Source organism: Thamnophis elegans, chromosome 7 (assembly GCF_009769535.1).
Source record: "Thamnophis elegans isolate rThaEle1 chromosome 7, rThaEle1.pri, whole genome shotgun sequence".
NCBI lineage: Eukaryota > Metazoa > Chordata > Lepidosauria > Squamata > Colubridae > Thamnophis > Thamnophis elegans.
In genome coordinates, this window is record NC_045547.1 from 24,051,464 (window position 1) to 24,072,498 (window position 21,035).

The following is a 21,035-nucleotide window of genomic DNA, read 5'->3' on the forward strand; positions in this document are numbered from 1 at the left end:
CACATAAGGGAATATCGCTCCCACTGCCTTGAGTCCGGAAGCAGTTCCGTTGGTAGAAGGCGTAGACATTTTGGTGAGGTATTGATGTTTAGTACTGTAAGGAGCCCCAGGCTGCTCCTGAGTGAAGGAACGGAACGTCTGCCAGTTTGACCTGAGTTAATAGAATGTGAGGGAACTGGCAGTTGGAACAAAGTTCTTTTCAGGTGAGGAGGGGGAGTAGAATATCTAACTCCTTAGCATCAGACCATATTAATTACTGTATAAGAAATACTAATGATCTGATGGTCATTTTGAAAAATTCTTTCTTAGTGAGCATCTAGAAGGCAAGAGGAACATACATGCTGAACTCTTCATACATGACTGGAGACACTGGCAGCCACCTAGGTTTCCCAGTGAGTATTTTTGACTGGGACCAAGCATGGTATCAGCTTTTTAAAAAAAAAATCCACTTTTTATTTAGTTATCCATTCATTTGTATACATGTGGCCCACAATTTTAATTATTTTTAATGCCAGCCTCTCTATGAAGCTTGGGCAACTGTAAAAACAGGATGATTTTAGTAAAAAAGGCAATGTGTGGATGTTATATTCAGGGAATGAGAAGAGATAAAGCCAATATTTTTTCTACAATTTTTATTAAAAGTTTCAAAAAGAAAATTAAAAACTAACAAAAACATAATTTTAAAAAAGGCCAAAAGAAAGAAAGGGAAGGTATAAAAAAGAATAGAAAGAAACTTCAATTTCCTGTGTAACAAATACAAGTGATTACAAATTTATCTTTTGCTCTATGGTTACAAAAAGGCTGTATTTTTTCTATTATCTAACATTTTCTAATCATCAAAACCATAAATCAAAAGTTCATTTTTTTCCATTTATTGCAAAAAGTCCATAAGATGTTTATAGTCGGCAAAAATATATTGTAGGTATTGTCTTCTCTGTAATTGAAGAAGTCAATTTAGCTATCTCTGCACCATTCTCACCAACCATTCTTCCATTGTGATTAGTGCCAAACCTTTCCTCTTTCAAGCATATAATAATCTTGTTTGAAGTTATTATATATAAAAACAAAGTTCCATTAGTTTTTTTTCCAGCTGCTTATCTATTAATCCCAAAATATAGGTCTCTGGTTTCAATTGTACATTCGTCTTGAAAATCTTCTGAATTAGTGCATGTACTGAATCCAACATTTTCTGAGTTTTTTCCACATCCACCAAACATGATATCAAATGTCCCTTTAGGAGAAACAGATCCAATTGATGGGGATATGGCAGGAAAAAAAAGTTTGCTAGGACATATTTCTACTTTCACTATTCACTACCCCCCCCCCCCCCAGCCTTAAAACAAAATGTGAAAAGGGAAAGCAATTCCAAATTGTATTCACTGGTTGTTTCACTCTGCATCAGGGGTGGGTTTCTCGCCCCGTTCCAACCAGTTCGGTTGGAACGGGGCCGGCAGCGTCCTCGTGCACGTGCGCAGTGCACGCATGCGTACTAGCGCCTGTGCGATGCTCCAGCTGCTCCTGGAGGATCGCACAGGCGCTGTATGCGTTCTGCGCATGCGTGGAAGCACAGAACTCGTCAAAACCGGGTAAGAAACGCGGGCGGGCAGGCGGATCCTTCGGCGTTCCTGGAAGTTACTTACTTCCGGGTTCGCCGACCAACCGGTTCGCAGGGACCGCCGCAAACCGCCTGAAACCCACCCCTGCTCTGCATGAACATACTGGGTTACTATATCATAAGATGTAGAGTGACAATATGTTCTATTAGTACAATTTGGAGTGTTCATAGACTTACAGTTCCTATTCAGGAAGTGGGTGGCCACTCTGACCAAGAAGGCCTTCACACAAATGTGATTTATTGTGTATTTATCCAATTTTAAAGCCACCCATGTCTCTCACAGAAGAACTACCTGGAACAGGTGGCTTAGGATGGTTGTTCATCGTGTATTTGAATTATTGCAGTGTGCTTTATATGGAGCTCCCCTTGAAAATCACTCAGGATCTGTGACTTTTCCACAACTCAGTGATACTAACCGTTATGAGCGTGCTATGCCACGTGCACATCACCTCTGCTTTGTGATCTGTACTGGTTACCAATAGGTTTCCCAGTGCAATTCAAGGTGATGGTTACTGGCTATAAAACTGTTCATGGAATAGGCTGGTTATTTGAATGGCCATCTCTCTTCCATAGCTTCTGTCCTTCCTAAATGATGATGCAGAGTCAGCAAGCTTTGGATACTGTCACATAGACTGTCAGCTGATGGGGCCAAGGAAATCTCTTTTGCAAAAACCTGTCCTCTGTAAAAAGGCCTCCAAGATTTCCATAGCCTCCATTTTGACCCTATTTAAATGGCCCCCTAAAACCTGATTGTTCTCAGAGGTCTAGGATTAGAGTAGTTGGTGAACATCTCTGTTTTGATGGTGCTGGTACTCTTTTTAGGAATACTTCTTTTATATGCTTTTTATAGTATTTTCTAGGGATGCGGTGGCTCAGTGGCTAAAACTCTGAGCTTGTCGATCAGAAAGGTCGGCAGTTCGAATCCCTAGTGCCGCATAACGGAGTGAGCTCCCATTACTTATCCCAGCTTCTGCCAATCTAGCAGTTTGAAAGCACATAAAAAATGCAAGTAGAAAAATAGGAGCCACTTTGGTGGGTAGTTAACAGTGTTCTGCGTGCCTTCAGCATTTAGTCATGCTGGCCACAAGACCATGGAGACATCTTCAGACAGTGCTGGCTCTTTGGCTTTGAAAGGGAGATGAGCACCGCCCCCTAGAGTCGGGAATGACTAGCACATGTGTGCGAGGGGAACCTTTACCTTTACATATAGTGTTTTACTTTTAATTATTTCACGTAAAGGTAGTACTGGACAACCTACAGTATTAATTAATGTAATAAGTAAGTAACATTAAAACAATCTTTTTGAAGTCACCCCATTTGAAAAAGTATTTGAGCTGTCCAAATTGAAAAGAAAAATAACATCAGACAAAATCTTCAAGCTATTCATCTAGGTGTCTGCTTTTTGCAAGTGGGTGGGGGGGCACAGTTTGATTGTCAGGCAGGAGAGTCGAATGCTTGCAATGGTTCACACATTTGATCTTCTTCCTTAAAATGATTGTTTGTCAGCAGATGGCACTCTGTCTACATGAGTTTACGGAAATCCCACTCTGGCATTTTCTTTGCTTTAAAATACATCATAGAGTGGGAACCAATGCAAATAAACAGCATCAGACAGGGCATTAATACAGGGAACTGCAATCCCTCTGCACCTGGATAAGCACCTGCCTCTCTCTTCACTCTATTTAATTGAGTCAATATGGATTGATTCACAGCAACATACAAGTGCCACTATTTTTCAGGCTTTTTGACCAGTACGCAAACAAGTGACACTTAGCAGGGCTTTTGGTCAAAGTTATAAACACAAGAGGTTAGTTAATACTGAATAATTTGTCCATGGTGCTCAGTTTTATCTACAGTGGCTAGTAGTAGTCCCCTTCTAGTGTTTCAGCCATATTTTCCAAACCACCATGAAGGTGCAAGGACCTGTTCTGTGAGGAGGGCGCAACAATTACTGTACTGAATGAAAAGGTTCGCATACATTTGACAGACACAAATATGCAGCTTTGGATAATTCTCCTCAATAAACAGGTATAATGTTTTTAGCTCATTTATTTAACTGGATTCTGTTTATCTAAGTTTAAGTCTTGTCTGGAGAACAGATCACATTTTAGATTGAATTGATGCACAAATATTAAACATTCAAAGGAATTCACAAACTTTAAAAAACTACTATCAATACCAAGAGTGGATTCACATAACAGATTTACAAGTATAGTGCTTGTTTATATAATACCCAAACACCTAAACAAAGTACGTATTATGGCTTAATATGATTAAGGATAGGACTAATATATTAAATAAGCTATGTGCTATATTGTATACCACTTGATTCTTCAGTCTTATAGTAGCAGTTAGACTTATATACCGCTTCATAGGGCTTTCAGCCCTCTCTAAGCGGTTTACAAAGTCGGCATATTGCCCCACAATCCAGGTCCTCATTTTACCCACCTCAGAAGGATGGAAGGCTGAGTAAACCCTGAGCCGGTGAGATTTGAACCGCCGAACTGCAGAACTAGCAGTCAGCTGAAGTGGCTGCAGTACTGCACCCTAACCACTGCGCCACCTCGGCTCTTATAGTACTGCACAATTAACATACATAACAAAGTACAATATACCTAAAATGAATCAAATCACATTTCAATGGTAACACTGAAATTAAACTAAATAGGCATTCAGTGACCCCATGCCAACCTCCAAATGTGATGGATAGCTTAAAAAATGTGAAAAATACAATTGAAATGAATGCTTTTTTGCACAATGTCTTCTTTAAAGTTTTCCTGAATCTCCCTGAAGCAAAGGAACCATCCAAATATCTAGCAGGAGGTTGTTCAATGGAGTGGGTACCATATAAAAGCATGCCCTCCTTACCTTCCCATGAGAGAGGAAGCTGCAGTGTGCCCATCTAAGACAAACACACCTGCTAGGTAGTTTTCAGCTGAAAGAATAGGCTCCTGCAGTGTAATGGAATGTGAAAATAACCTTGGGAGGCAGGAGGAAGATCCACAGCCTAATCAATCATCTGATAAGAGAGTTCTGAGTCCAAAGCTGGAATGGGATTGCAGAAAATCTCTCAGAAGGGACCCTGCACAGTTTCTGGAATAAAGAGGAAAATGGTTTTCAGACTTGCAAGATTCTGTTACTGTAACCTTACAATAGAGGTAGCAATAGTACTCATGGTTTTAGTGTGCTGTCTGGATTACCTTGTAAGGCTGACATATAAATCAGAGGTGGTATTCAGCCAGTTCTGACAGGTTCTGGAGAACTGGTAGTGGAAATTTTAAGCAGTTTAGAAAACCGGCAAACAGGCTGGCCTCGCCCCCGCTGCCTCTCAGCCTCCCAACTGATCTTCTTTTGTTGCCCTGAACAGGAGAACGGAGCTGGAAAGCAGGTTAGTGGGGTGGGGAGGGAATGAGGGATTTTGCAGTATCTTTTCCCTGCCATGCCCATAAAGCCACACCCACAAAGCCACACCACGCCCACAAAGCCACGCCCACAGAACCCATAGTAAAAAATTTTGAATCCCACCACTGATGTAAGTAGCCAAATTCCAAGATATATAGACCTTTGTAGGTCTATACCAGCCTGTTGAACTGTACCTGAAAACCTATTGGCAGCCAACGCAGCACCCACAGCACATGTGTTACATATAAATAGCAACTGTTATCTGCTAGCATGCAGCTGCAGAATCTTGTACTAATACAAGTTCAAATAGACCTTTGAGGCACCCCATGTAGAGACATCGCAGTAATTTAGCCAGGACACAAAGATCACAAATTACTTCCTGAGAAATGGCTACACTAGGGCTTAGCCAAAGCTGGTCATCTGCTCTTCTAGCCACAACCTCTATATCAGGGGTGAAATTCAGCAGGTCCTGGCAGGTTCCGGAGAACCGGTAGCAGAAAATTTGAGTAGTTCAGAGACCGGCAAATACCACCTCTGGCTGGCCCCAGAGTGGGGTGGGAATGGAGATTTTACAGTATCCTTCCCCTGCTGCGCCCATCCAGCCACGCCCACAGAACTGGTAGTAAAAATTTTGGATTTCACCACTGCTCTATATCTATAAAACAATAGATGAAGATGAATCTAGGAGAATTTTCAAGCCATAGAACTGCTACTTCAGGAAAAATGCCACTCCGTTCAGATTAACCCTTGGAGCAGTTGGAGCCACATGGTTTCTGGACAAACAAAAACCTACCCTTGCTGGAACCAGATTTAGACCGGTTTCTTTTTATCCAAATCCTTATAGCTTTCAGTCACTGAATTAGGACTTTTGCCATGTCTTCATCTCACAGGAACCAGGGACAGACCCTAAAATTCTCCAAAACTGAACAAGTCACAAGATTTTCAAGACATCCCAGTCATGATTGTCCCAAAAGTGATGTTCAAAAGGCAGCTGGAATTTCTTGGGTTTTTTCCCCCTTGAAAATATTTCGCTTCTCATCCAAGAACTGAAGAATGGATGAGAAGCAAAAAGTTTTCAAAGAAAAAAATGAAGAAAGTCCAATTGCCTTTTTGTTAAAAAGGCAGAGACATGGGAACAAGGTCAGCCAATGAATAGGCATAGCAACTAAATTAGCCAATGGGAGCTTAAACAGATCTGAGTCTGTGCAGAGAATTGAAACAGAAACTTAAGCAGTCTGCTGCTCTGAGAAGTAAACATGCAGTCTGTCTGGGCTTGTCTGCTGAAATGAAACTAGCTGCTTGTGTTTGCCTGTAACTCTCCTGCCTTGTGTTTACTTGGAAGAACCACCTGTTGGTATTGTACATTTATTCATCTATTCTTATGTATATAAAGAAGTAAATGAATCCAGCTGAATCAGTTATCTGTGTGGGTTTCTGGATTTGATTTTTCTGCAACAAACTGTGACACTTTTGAACAGCACTTTTGGGACCCAACAAGTCACCTTAAAGAGAGCACAGCTGCTGGAGTACAATAAGGGTAGAAAGGTAAGAGCACCTCGCTTCTGTTGTCACTTTGATGTAGGCTCAAATCCATGTTCAGTTGAGTTCAGTTTCAGTGTTTTGCCACATATTGCCTCCTCATATTGTTATTCACTTTATCTCCTTCAGTGCCATAACACCAAGGAACCTCTTAAAATCTGTAGATAAGGAGAGGTTGCTTGAGAGTGGGGTCATGAATTTTTGTAGTCTCCCAGAACCCCACACAAGGACAGAAGAAATTCTCAAGCATTAGAAGCAAACACAAGAACAGTGATGAGTTCCAGAAAGCCAAGGAATATGCCAAACAGTAAGATGAACGCTACCTAAGCAGAATCCCTAGCTATGTAACCCTAACCTTACATAAAGACACTCATAAGACAACCACTTGATGCACACCTCCTCCTGAGATCCAGAAGATCCCTAAAATTTGTTTTTTTAAAATTGTGGTATGCCAGCCATGGTTGATTTGCATAAGAGGGACAACTTTATACATATTGCAAATAAATAAAATGAGTCACAGCTCTGGACAAGACTAGCTTCTTTGTGGATAACTGTCCCTTCATCCACACTACCTTGGCATATAGATTGGTGCAGGAACTGAAACCTGGGGTAGCATAATCACCCTTGCCCAACTAAGTTTGCTGAAGCAAGTTGGTAATACATACCAACCTTGGTCACAAGTGTAGGTCATGATCTTGTGACATATGAATGGACCTGTTGTTTATCTGAAACAATTTTGAGTCCAACAGTCCAGTCACTCAGCCTCAAAACAAGAATTAGAGGTAGCAATAAATTACACTCTTCCCCTAAAATGTATTCCTCCACTCATTGCCACTGCAATCTGACCTCCTCCTTCATTTTTCTGCCCCACCTACCAATGGTTGCCTATTGTTTATTCTCATAATATATCAATCTATCTCAAGGTACAATCTCCTAAGTCCTTCCAATTGTCCAGCTTCTCATTCACCCAACTTATCTAAGTTCTTGGAACAATTGGTCATTTGGTAACAAGCTGCTTAGATCAGCTGCCCCTCACTCTTACAGCCACCCACTTATTTTTCACTTGCTCTTTTTATCATTCAAGATAATCACTCCTCCAATTCTATTCGCACCAGGATTGGCAAAGACCAATAACTCAACTTCCCGTTCTCTTGTTTTATTTTATTTTTTTAAGTTTTTTTTAATTTTTCCCTTTCAAGTTCATTCACAAATATACATTCTTATAATTGCTATTTAACATGTATCTATCATTAGTCTCTATAATTACCGCAGTTTTACGCACACATATATAACACAGTTTGGGTCACTTTCTTGCCACCCTGGGCCTCCATCTTATTTTGCAACAACATTGCTCCTTCCATCTTCTCAACCTCTCTTCTCTGCCTTCTTCTTTTCCCCTCTCCTTCCTCCTTTCTTTTTCCCCTCTCTTTTCTCTCTCCTCTTCCCTTCTCTTCCTTCTTACCCTCTCTCCTACTCCTGATTCCCCACCCTTGCTTTCTCTGCTTTACCCTTTCTTCCTTTCCCGTCTCATCCACCCACCCTTCCGTTGTTGCCCTTGCTTATTTATTTTCTCTGATGGGTTCACAGGATGGCGTTCCAGCAATCCCAACATTATGTTTTCATACAAATAATTTTCTCTAATGCATTTTATTTCTAATATTAATTCCACTTATGTCATTTTTCCACTTATATACTTGCATTTTAATATTTTCTCATTTCCCCTCCCACTAATTTAATAATGTATCAACTGAATTATTTATTTCATATTTTGTTCCTTTCTCTTTCTATATCTTTTTTTCAAGCCAATTGTAAAATCGCCATCTTGTCCTGTAGTACACTGATTCCTCTTTGTCCTTTATTCTCAATGTCATCCTGTTCATTTCTGCACAATCTAATATCTTCTTTATTACCTCCCCTTCCAATGGGATTTTATCTGCTTTCCAATTTTGGGCAAACACAATTCTAGTTGCTCTTATCTATACAATCAAATATGAATCTTCTTTACTATATTTCTCTGATAGAATACTCAATAAGAATACCTTTGGCCTAAATTCTATGGGCTGATGTATCATTTTCTCTAACCATGTTTGTATTTTAATCGAACCTCTCATTTTAGAATCGCCTAACTGGGTGATGCTTCCTCTGCTTTCAGTTCTGAATCGTGGTCTTGTAAATGCTCCAGACCTTCAAAGTTATCCAGGCATCCAGAGTATTAGTCATTCTCAACTACAGAAACCTCAGCCTGATAATTCAGCATCCACTAATACCTGACTGGACAATCGCCACATGGGTCACACAATCAAGATCACATGAACTGTTAATATCACTTTATAATGCTTTGGTAAGGCCACACTTGGAATACTGCATTCAGTTTTGGTCACCAAAATGTAGAAAAGATGTGGAGACTCTAGAAAGAGTGCAGAGAAGAGAAACGAAGATGATTAGGGGACTGGAGGCTAAAACATATGAAGAACAGTTGCAGGAACTGGGTATGCCTAGTTTAATGGAAAGAAGGACTAGGGGAGACCTGATAGCAGTGTTCCAATATCTCAGGGGCTGCCAAAAGGAAAAGGGAGTCAAACTATTCTCCAAGGCACTTGAGGGTAGAACAAGAAGCAATGGGTAGAAACTAATCAAGGAGAGAAGCAACTTAGAACTGAGGAGAAATTTCCTGACAGTTAGAACAATTAATCAGTAGAACAGCTTGCCTCCAGAAGTTGTGAATGCCCCAACATTGGAAGTCTTTAAGATGTTGGATAGCCATTTGTCTGAAATGGTATAGGATTTCTGCCTAGGCCGGGGGTTGGACTAGAAGACCTCCAAGGTCCCTTCCAACTCTGCTATTGCATTGTATTGTACAATGTATTAATATACTACAATGAACTTCAAAACAGTTTGAACCACAGTTCCCCGATTGTTGCCTAGCCTGCCTTATTGAGTGAACTCTCCTAGTCCCAAATCAAAGCACAGCTCTTTCTCCCATTTCTTTCAAAAGTCTGATCAACCCTTCCTCATGTTATACTTGTAAGGACTGTAGGTTAACTTCTGAGTCACAAATTAACAGAAGAATGATCAGCATCATAGAGCAAACTAGAGGACAAGTTTCAGAACAAACAAGCCAGCATGTTATACTTCAAAAGGGGGTTTGTTTATAGTTTTTTCCTGTCCAAATGGAGTAAATGATCAGACAGAACTGGGGGAGCCCAGCCAAATTGGATGGTCCTTTCAGACTGGCTATAATTTCCTGGTGCACCACATGCAGCACTGTTCAACATTTCTTGAAAATTGCTAAAACAGCTCGCAAGATTGAGAAGCATCACTAAAAAGAAAAAAAAAATCTTAAAATGAGATCCTAGAAAGTAAATAGGACTGGCAGAATGGCAATTAATCTTCAAGATACTAATTTCTTTGCCATAAAATTTAAATCAGTTTTAATATATTATAAGAGTATAGTGCCTGTCTTCGATGGAATGGCATCTGTTTTTGGTTGTTGCCCCACTTTACTCTTCCTACTCCCAGCTCACTCCATGCTTACTGTTGATTTGATTTGATTTTGATTTGAATTTGATTTGTTTATTTATAGGCCGCCCTTTTCCCTGAGGGGACTCAGGGCGGCTTACAATCAAAAAAGGGAAGGGGAGTGTAGGACAATACCAAAAAGAGATGTGCACAAAGTAAATTAGACAGTAAAACTCAACATTCACTCAGCATTCGGGAGGGGCGAAAATAAGATTATCCCCAGGCCTGACGGGCTAGCCAGTTCTTGAGGGCTGTGCGGAAGGCCTGGACGGTGGTGAGGGTACGAATCTCCACAGGGAGATTGTTCCATAGTGTCGGAGCCGCAACAGAGAAGGCTCTCCTCCGAGTAGTCGCCAGTCGGCACTGACTGGCGGATGGGATACGGAGGAGGCCAACTCTATGCGATCTGATGGGACGCAGGGAGGTAATTGGCAGAAGGCGGTCTCTCAAATAGCCAGATCCACTACCATGGAGCGCTTTATAGGTGGTGAGTAAGACCTTGAAGTGCACCCGGAGACCAACAGGTAGCCAGTGCAGCTCACGGAGGATCGGTGTTATGTGGGCGAACCGTGGTGCGCCCACGATCACTCGCGCGGCCGCATTCTGGACTAGCTGAAGTCTTCGGATGCTCTTCAAGGGCAGCCCCATGTAGAGCACATTACAGTATTCCAGCCTAGAGATCACAAGGGCTCGAGTGACTGTTGTGAGGGCCTCCCGATTCAGGTAGGGCCGCAACTGGCGCACCAGGCGAACCTGGGCAAATGCCCCCCTGGTCACAGCTGAGAGATGGTGGTCAAAAGTTAGCTGTGAATCCAGGAGGACTCCCAAGTTGCGGGCCCTTTCTGAGGGGTATAAATTTTGCCCCCCCAGCCTGAGTGATGGTATGTTGGTCAAATTTTTGGGAGGGAAACACAACAGCCACTCGGTCTTGTCTGGGTTGAGTATCAGCTTGTTTGCTCTCATCCAGTCTTTAACGGCTTCCAGTCCCCGGTTCATCACGTCCACCGCTTCATTGAGTTGGCACGGAGCGGACAGATACAACTGTGTATCGTCCGCATATTGGTGGTATTTTATCCCGTGCCTTCGGATGATCTCGCCCAGCGGTTTCATGTAAATGTTAAATAGTAGGGGGGATAGGACCGACCCCTGCGGCACCCCATAGGTTAGGGGCCTCAGGGACGATCTCTGCCCCCCCACTAACACCGACTGCGACCTGTCCGAGAGATAGGAGGAGAACCACTGCAAGACAGTGCCGCCCACCCCTATCTCCTGCAGTCGTCGCAGAAGGATACCATGGTCGATGGTATCGAAAGCCGCTGAGAGGTCCAGGAGAACTAGGATGGAAGCATGGCCTCCATCCCTAGCTCTCCAGAGATCATCAGTCAATGCGACCAAAGCGGTTTCTGTGCTGTAACCGGGTCTGAAGCCAGACTGGAAGGGGTCAAGATAGTTAGCTTCCTCCAAGGTACGCTGAAGCTGGAGAGCCACCACCTTCTCAACAACCTTCCCTACAAAGGGGAGGTTGGAGACTGGACGATAGTTATTAAGAACAGCTGGATCCAGAGACGGCTTCTTCAGGAGGGGTCTTACCACCGCTGTCTTGTTGTCCCCTAAGAAATTACCTTCAACAGATTGCAATTAGTGACCAGAAAATCCCTCCCCTACAATGTTTTCTTCAATTTGGTGTCTTCCAGATGGGCTGAATTTCAACAATTGCTACGTTCAACTACTATTCATATCTGGGGGTGATACTTATCTAATCCAATAGACTTGGAGGGTGCAAGATTGGGAAGATTGTGTTATACAGTATTAGACTGCAGTGCTTGACCTACAAGGGCATTGAGGAAGAAGATAGATAGATAGATAGATAGATAGATAGATAGATAGATAGATAGATAGATAGATAGATAGATAGATAGATAGATAGATAGAGAGGCAGGCAGGCAGGCAGGCAGGCAGGCAGGCAGGCAGGCAGGCAGGCAGGCAGGCAGGCAGGCAGACAGACAGACAGACAGACAGACAGACACAGAAACTGATCAACTGTGTCAGTATCAATCTCCACAAATTAATTACAGTGTCAGCTTTTGGCTACTAGGAAGGCTTCTACAGGTTTTTGTAGGCTGCTTTCACACAAGATGCTTAAGCAATAGTTCATTGTCCTTATTTGAACAGGTCCCAAGACATCAGAAAGTCAGGGAAGTAATGGTCTGAGCTCTCTAGACAGATGCTCCTTCTTGCCTCACTTTGCCTATTAAATATAATCTTCAAGTCTGTACAGACTGTAGTCAAGATGATTTGTTACTGATTGGCAATTTGTTACAGGAATGCAAATATGGTATTTCTTTACTCCTATTGTTGTCCTACTTAGCAAGAGTAAGTCAACACAAACTGTCACAGATATGTACTGTGGTGCTTAAATGTTTGTGAAGCCTTTTGAATTTTCAATATTTCTGCATAAATATGATCTATAACACAAGCACTAGAACTATATAAAGAAAACCCAATTAAAAACAAGACACAAAATAGAATTAATTGGGGGAAATGATCCAAGGCTACAATAACTATTTTCCAGTATGACCATTTCCAGTGGAAATGAAAGCCACTACCCCTCTCTAGCAATTGGTCTGTTGTAGCATATAGCCAACATTACTTCCTCAGTATGTAATCAAATATCTATGTATTTGATAATACAAATACACAAAATATATTTTAAAATCAGAAGAGCCCTAATTATGTCAGACATATGAAATAATTGGCTTCAGCCACACATTTCCCAGTCCCATCTGCCTCAATTAACATGACCCACAATGCAGGATGATGAGATCCAGCAACATTTTCAGAATCATGTATTTCCCTTCTCATTTAAGTCCTTTGCTTTTGATGAATGGACCAGAACTTTAGAAAGCTGGCATCTCTCACCATTGTGAATTTTAGAAACCATAAATAAAATGAAGTACTCCAGACAAATCGTCAATCCCATAGCAAAACTTCAATAGGAATTTAGTAGAAGTGGAGCAGAAGTAATTTAGAACTTTGATAAACTTCCTTAGTTAAAATTCCCTCTTCAATCATGAATTATTGTAAGGGAAGTACACTGCTCTTCACAGATGGTCATCCAACAATGTGTGGGTAAATATGATAAAAGACCGTTAATCCTAAATAGTCTATCATGGGTATATGACAAAGTAGATATATAGAGAGACACTAATTTTCACGAGATCCCTTGCAAACCAATTTCTAACAACACTGAACCATTCTATGGAGATTCTCAGTCATCCAGTCATGTTTGTCCCAAAGGTGCTTTTTCAAGAGGCAACTGGACTTTCTGGTTTTTCTTTGAAGATGTTTAGCTTCTCAGCCAAGAAGTTTCTTCAGCTCTGAAGAGTGGATGAGAAGCAAAACATCTTCAAAGAAAAACCAGAAAGTCCAGTTGCCTCTTGAAAAAGCACCTTGGGACAAAACAATTTCCAAGCCCTATCTACCTTAAGGTTATTCTGTCCATTATGTCCATCTAGATGAATATAGAAAGCACATAAACATTTCCCAAGGACCAAAGGCAACTCTTTCCAGCATGTAGAAGAAGCTAATTGATATTATTGTAAAGCATGAGAAGCAGTTGTGAGTCATCTCAATAAAGTGCTTTGCACTTTGGCAATCAATTTACTTACTTCATCATGTTACAGAAGATTCCTCAATTCCTTGCATGACCTTGAAGTTTCATTCAACAATTGTGTGAAGGTAGAAAACTCTATCCGCATTTCCAGGAGTTGACTGAGCATGGTGCAGGAAGCCTCTGGAGAGGTCCACCCCAGTAGGCCTCTTACTGGAACTGCCACAGGAGGCAGCATAGTGAAGCATTTTAGAAGTAGGGTGTGTGTGTATAAGTCACTTTAGAAAACAACTTAGATGTTTTGCACAACCGTTCTTCAGAGAAAATTACCTCTTTGAAACTTTACCCAGGGTTACTCATCACTGGTCCCAGCTTTGCCATACATTTGTCTAATACTATGAAAAGTCATCTAAATCAATGACCAACATTATACACCATCCTTTAACAATATCATCCCCTTTAACTTACAATGCTCCAACCTGACATTGAACAGATTCTATGAGTGGCTATAGACAATGGGTAGGAATTAGAGGAAAAAAGACTATGAATGTCTGTATTAAAATAGAGATGGTTTTCAACTGTAAGTATGATGATTTATAAACTATTTAGTTATGCTAAATTATATTGAATACAAGTGTTATCATATTATAGTTACTGTTATGAGTTCATGCGTTAATATTTACCGAGATTTTTTTTTAAATTCTGGTCTTTGTCTGTGTAACTGACATATCCTGTATTCATACACTGTAATCCAAAATTATATTGGATTGCTAAGCAGTGGTGCAATTCAGCCAGTTCTATGTGGTTCGGGCAAACCGATAGCAGTGGTGATGCTCCGCGCACCCATCTGGCCATCATCATGTCCCATTTTTATGCTCTGCGCATGTGCATGCGCTCACATTTGTATCAAAGGTAAGTTGATTTCACCCTGGTGCTAAGAACTGAAACCCCACAAATTCTTGACTGGGCTGATGGGGATTTGGAGTCTTAGTGCTGCAACTGAAGAGACCCAGGTTGGAGAAGGATGCTCTGCCAACTTTCTTTCTTCCCTTGGAAACCTTCAGTTCTTCTGGGGGGCTCCCGGTATGAACCTGACTGAACCCTTTGCTCCATCTCTGTCACATATTCATCCATGCTTCCTTATCGCGCAAGAGAGTTGCAGCTACCTTGTCCTCGGATGCTATCTGAGCTAAAAGGTCTACGTTGGTAAGCGGGGGGAGAGAGAGAGAGAGAGAGGGAGGGAGGGAGGGAGGGAGGGAGGGGGAGGGAGGGAGGGAGGGAGGGAGAGGGAGAGAGAGAGGGAGAGAGAGAGAGAGAGAGGGAGAGAGAGAGAGAGAGATGGCACCAAATTTTCGAATGAGCACCGTAACTGAAAGCCGGAAGCCAGATGGGCAATGACCCGCCTTGATCTTTCCAGCCGAAGGAACCGCTCGGCTCCATCCCGCCTTGGCCGCTGAGGGACGCGGGACGCGTGGCCCTACAATGCCGACACACGACCGGCCTCCGTCGGTCCAGCCGTCTTCCTCCAACTTTCTCCCGAGACCCTTTGCGCGGGAAGACGGATCTAGGGAGGGAAGAAGGTGGGGCGTGTTTTTAGGGGGCGCCAGCCATGCAAAGGGGGCGAGAAGTGGCTTCGCTTGCAGAGCCCAGCCACGCCTGCGGGAGAGTAAAGTCTTGTTTCTTTGCGCGTAAAAGCCGCTAAAGGCGCTCGGTTAGCTTCTCTCTCTCTCTCTCCCTCTCTCTCTCTCTCTTCTTCTCTCTCTTTCTTTCCTTCTCTCTCTCTTTCTCTTTCTTTCTTTCTTTTTCTTTCGCTCTCTCGCTTTCTTTCTTTCTCTCTCTTTCCTTCTCTCTCTTCCTCTCTCTTTCTTTCCTTCTCTCTCTTTCTCTTTCTTTCTTTCTTTCTTTCTTTCTCTTTCGCTCTCTCTCTTTCTCTCTGTCTCTTTCCTTCTCTCTCTTCCTCTCTCTTCCTTTCCTTCTCTCTCTCTTTCACTCTCTTTCCTTTTCTCTTTCTTTCTCTCTCTTTCCTTCTCTCTCTCTTCTTCTCTTTTTCTCTTTTTCTCTCTCACTCTTACTCTCTCTCTCTCTCTCACACACACACACACAGAGAGAGAGAGAGTTTGCTACGTGTGCGCTACACCCGACGTTTCCACAACCCCACTTACTTTCCCTTTGAGAAAGGAGACTTAAAAAGAAAAAAAAGGTGTGAGCGGCTCCCGCTTTCTTCAGATTTCGCTTCTCTCCCCCTTCCTCTCCTCCCCGCCACCGCTCATTAGCATGAACTGGAGCTAAGATGCTTAAAACCCCTCATTATTTAATGCGTCCTAATGGGGGCAAAGCGGGGAGGGCGGCGCTTGGAGGAGGCCGAGCATAAGATGCATCCTTCCGTCCTCCCCCATCCCCCCACCCCATAGAATTTTTTGTAAACGGAATCCTAATGAAAAAGTTTCCCAAAGAAGCGGCAGAAACAATGTAGGTTTGAAAAACAAGGCAGAAACCGTCCAGTTAGCGCTGTGCTGGGGTCAATGCCACGGTCGCCTCATTGTGAAAGAGCAAATTTAAACAGCGAGAAACAGGGAGGGGAATGTGGGTGGGGGAGGAGAGAGGGATCCCGACCCAATGGAAGGGTCAGGATCTCTTTCTCCCCGAAATCCCACTTGCCCTGTTCGCTTCGTCTTTGTTTTCTTCACCGCAAGCTGCAGGGGGAACCGGTGGAGGAATCTCCTGAAATACTCAGCGAGGGTGGAAATCTCCCGTTTACAACACTGTATAGCAGCCTCCGTGTTGTTTGTTGGTTTAATTACGCACGGACACAACAAACGACACGCTTTACCCGCTTCTTGCCTTAAAAAAAAAAAAAAACCACAACCGGACGCCGCTTTTGAAAGCGAGAGTGGAAAACAACAAAAGGAGAAGAAGAAGAAGAAAAGAGCCAAAAGCAAAACCTGGAATGTGGGTCAAAAAGACCTGTAACCAATCCGTGTAAAATCGTCCCATTTACACATTTCTTTAACTCCAGCGACAAGGGTGGTTGTTGTTTTTTTTTTTTTTCTTTTTTAAGGACGCGGGCCTTTTAGTTGGAAAACATTCAAAACGAGTTAACTTTCCTCTACCTCGCCTTCTCCTTGGCAGCCCACTTTATTTTATTTCCCCAGAATTGTGCCCAATTCTTCCTTGATCGCCTCTCTCCACATCCCCCCTCCCCGGGTATTCAGCGGATCTGCCAGTTGCGCGCCCATCGGCCGGACGCTCCGCTCCCGCGCCAGTTGCCACCCACTGCACGCTCGCTCTCTCGCTCTCTCGCCTGTTGCCGAGGTGTTTCTATACAAACTTCAGCGTCCAGTTGTCATATTAACTATTACACGGCGTAATGACTGAAATCGTCAAAATAAGAGGGAGACGCGAGGGAGCTCAACCCCCTCCCCGCCCCGCGGTGTCCTCCCCCCGCCACTTTTTTTGTCCCCATCCTCTTTTGCCTGCTCAAACTTTTTTTTTTTTTTTCAAAAGAACTTTTGCAACAAAAGCACTAATTGGGCTCCAGTAAATGCCCTGACAAGGCATGGAAGATAAGTTTCATAAAGCCCCACAGTTGTGAAGGGGGGCAGAGCCCTCTCAATAGACCCCACGCTTCTTTTCTAAACTCTCTTGCTGAGCCCCCCAAAATAGGCCGAGTCTTGAATGCCAGGCCAGTAGAGAGAGCGAGAGAGCGAATGCCCCGCGTATTGTAAAGGTCCCCCTTTTTTTTCCTCGCTTGTTCTTCCCCCGTCCTCCCAAAGAGGCGAGTTATGTCTTCTATGGGGAGAATAAGCTGGGCTTTTTTTTTTAATTAAAAAAAAACCCGATGAAAGACCTTTTGCTTCGTTTTTTTAAAAATCTTAGACGAGGAAAAGAAAGAGGGGGGAGGGAGATATCCCTGAGTTCCAAGGCACTGTAACAAAATACGGGCATAAGAATCATAGGGTTCCTTTCTCCTCTAATAAAAGTCCCCAATGTATGGATTCTTTTGAAGGTCTGTATTTAGATTAACCGCTTTCCAAAGGCAGGCGTCTCATCCTAACTAACGCGCGCAGGGATGAAGGGGGAGGTTTTAAAGCAAAGTAAAAAAGCAGAAAAACGGGGAGAGAATAGAGAGCAGCGGTGTCAAGAAAATAGGGCAGGGGCTACATCTCCGCTCCCCTCCCTCAAGAACTACACTGCAATAAAATGGGAAATTCTTAATTTAAGGTGATCAGGATAAAGAATATTGTTTGGAGAAAATAAGAATTCTGAACTGCAGGTGCTGAACTTAAGGAAGGATCCTGGATGGTCTGTAGAGAGAGATCACATTTCTCCTTATAGAACTCTTTTAGACAATTTAACAGCTACATTTCTCTGAGAAGTAATTTGAATAGAAAACCAGAAAACTTGCTTATTTAGGAGGTTTTTAAAGGGATTTTGACTACTTAAGAAATTTATTTGTAGTTTTGGCAGAACTGGAAACTTGTCTTGGTTAAATTAGGTTGTAAACAGATGGGTAATCATTACCTCCTCTTTTTACTCTTTCTTTCTTTCTTTCTTTCTTTTTTGAGTTTCTTCTATGGCATTTGTGAAGTTGAGCTATGTACGTAGTGAGCATTTATTTCCTTATTTATTAAAGTTACATGCTACCTATCCCACTGTCAAGCAACTCTGGGCAGCTTACAATATTATAAAAACAAGAATATAAAAACATTAAAAAGTTAAAACAATAATTAACACAAGATTGGAAAAACTAGAAACCACAAATGCAGTAGAGGTGGGATCTTCTTAATCCACTAACCACCTTCAGCATGTAGCATCCTCATTGGGGCCCCAAATCAGTTGGCAGAGGCAGATTTTAAGGCCCTTTCAGAAGGCCAAGAGGGTGGGGGCAGATCTTACCCCCAAGCAGCATGATGTTTTAGAGGGTAGGAGCCACAGCAAAAAAGGCTCTTCTATTCCCTACCAGTTGAGGTTTCTTGATGGGATTTGCAGTATCCTTCTTGTGCTGGAGCAAGCAGTGTGGGCCAATCCCACTGGGGCAAAATGATTCCTCAAATAGCCTGGTCTCATGCCATGCTCTAAAGGAGTTAATCCAGAGGTGGGTTGCTCCCTGTTAGGCCTGGTTCGGCCGAACTGGTAGTGGCAGTGGCAGGAAACTCCACCCTCCCACCCGGATGATTCTGCGCATGCACAGAAGCATCGCACATGTACGAGAGAGAGCACACACGCTAGAGGTGGGTTGCTGCTGGTTTAGCCTAGATCGGCCGATCCAGTAGTAGCGGTGGTGGGAGGCTCTGCCCATCTGCCCAGACACTTCTGCGCATGCGCAGAAGCTTCACGTGGGCATGCAGGTGCGCGCCCAAACCTCTTGTGCACATGCAAACCGGTAGTAAATAAAATAGAAACCCACCACTGAGTTAACCCATACCTTGAACTGATCCTGGAAGCAAACCACAAAACATTGCAGATCATGCAACAGCAGTGTTACATGATGATCCCTAGGGGGCCCTAGGATTGTCCGTGCAGTTTCATTCTGTGCCAGCTGTAGCTTCTGAATTCTCTTCAAGGGAAACTCCATGTATAGCACATTGCAGTAGTCGAAATACAAGATGACCGGGGCTGATGACTGAGTGCAGTGCCTTCATGATCCAAGAAAGTGCAAGTAAGTTAATTAAGTAAGTAAATAAATTGAGTCTAGGATAAACTCGATGTGGCCAGCTAGCCTCTGCATGTCACCTCTGCCAACTCACTGCTACCAAGTTGCTGCAGGACAACTCCATACAGCCAACTGCCACAGGGACAACTCGCAATGGGTGGCTGAAGGGAAAGCCAACCAGGCCAACCTGGTGATGAGAAGCTGACAGTGATGAGCTGGCTGAGCTGAGTTGTCCTATTCTGAATTAGGTTATTATTGCAATTACCGGTCGTAACAATATAGCATATCATAAAATAACTATGCTATTTTAAACAGCTTAAATATTTCATTCAAAGTTTAAATAACAGAGCAAATGTAACATCTAGAAACACACCTGCAAGAGGATTTTTCAGTTGTTTTAAGATATGAGCGCTTCAGTTCACCTATCAATAATTTGGCCCTGCTATCATTGTAAATGGGATATTGGGGGACATAATAATGGCCTTCACTTGATCAACACTACAAGGCCAGAGATGTTGTTCAACAGGGCATGTATCTAGTGGTTCGAGTCTGCTTTTCTGCAATCACTTGTCACCATTACGGTGCTTGGCTAATAAACCCGCTTGCTAACTAGACTCACTGAATTCAGTGAAAGTAACTCCAATGTGTAGAGCTGCATGGCCACTTTTATTTTTATTTTGTTGTTGTTGAAGGTTGCTAGAAACATTTCATCCCTATGGCTGAACTGGTATGTTGTTGTCATACACATATGATAATTGAGTATTTAAAATTTAAAAATGTAACAGTAAATGCACAATGGCCTATTCCATATAATGACATGCCAATTTATTATGCATTTATGTTTCAAAAATTTGGCTACCAAATTCCAACAATTCTGAATAGCTTAAGCAACATCAGCAAAATCAAAATAAGACCACAAAAGTGGGGTCATACAGAAGGATTGGATTTTTCCCAGCTGCCTTAGAGTAGAGATAAGGAAGGATTTTTTTCCCACCCACCCATCTTGTCATACCATTGGTAACCATTCTACTTGGCCATTCAACCCTAAGCAGTTTTCACACCACTTGGTCATCAAATTTGCCTTCTCTCCTAGTTTCTGCCAAGCTGTTTGCCTTATTTGATAAGCTTAGAAATAGAAACCAGGCCATTTCTGCCCAAAATGTGGCTCTAACATGCTTCAAATCTATGAATAAATATTTAAATAAATAGATGGGGTTCTTTTTTCTTTTTTTTTTTTTTGCATCTTCATGTGTTGATATCTCATGCCATAGCCCAAAATTTGGTCCCTAAGGTAGCTTCTGTATGAATATATGTGATGGAACTTACATGTCCCACTGCTATCAGGATGCAGCAATGGAGGAAGCCAAGAGAATTTATTCTGCATGATGGAGAAATTAAGCTATGGGCTAAGACAGACCACTGTAGCATGCAGAGTGGTGACACCATTCGATTTCCCCCTCCCCCATTTAATTAAGACACCATCACAATACAATAGATGTTCCCTCAAAATGTTTAATATTGGACAGAGGAACCTAGTAAATGTATAGGTTGCCCCTATATGTACCTAATTAACCATTCACCCATAGGCCCAGAAGGGCAACATAAATCCTTTATTGGCCTTCAGAGATTTTCAGTCATTTGCCAAGTGCTGTCCGAAGACGTCTCCGTGGTCAGGTGGCTGGCATGACTAAACGCTG

The 21,035-nt window shown here is 42.6% G+C and overlaps 1 long non-coding RNA gene across 1 annotated transcript; it reads right to left on the reverse strand.

The window, feature by feature from the left end:
• Positions 1–1,108: 1,108 nt before the first annotated feature.
• On the reverse strand, positions 1,109–4,994 carry LOC116511634. The gene is made up of 2 exons (XR_004255761.1): positions 4,484–4,994; positions 1,109–1,231 (listed from the first exon to the last, which is right to left on the reverse strand). It is a non-coding gene; the product is annotated as an uncharacterized LOC116511634 (long non-coding RNA).
• Positions 4,995–21,035: the final 16,041 nt, after the last annotated feature.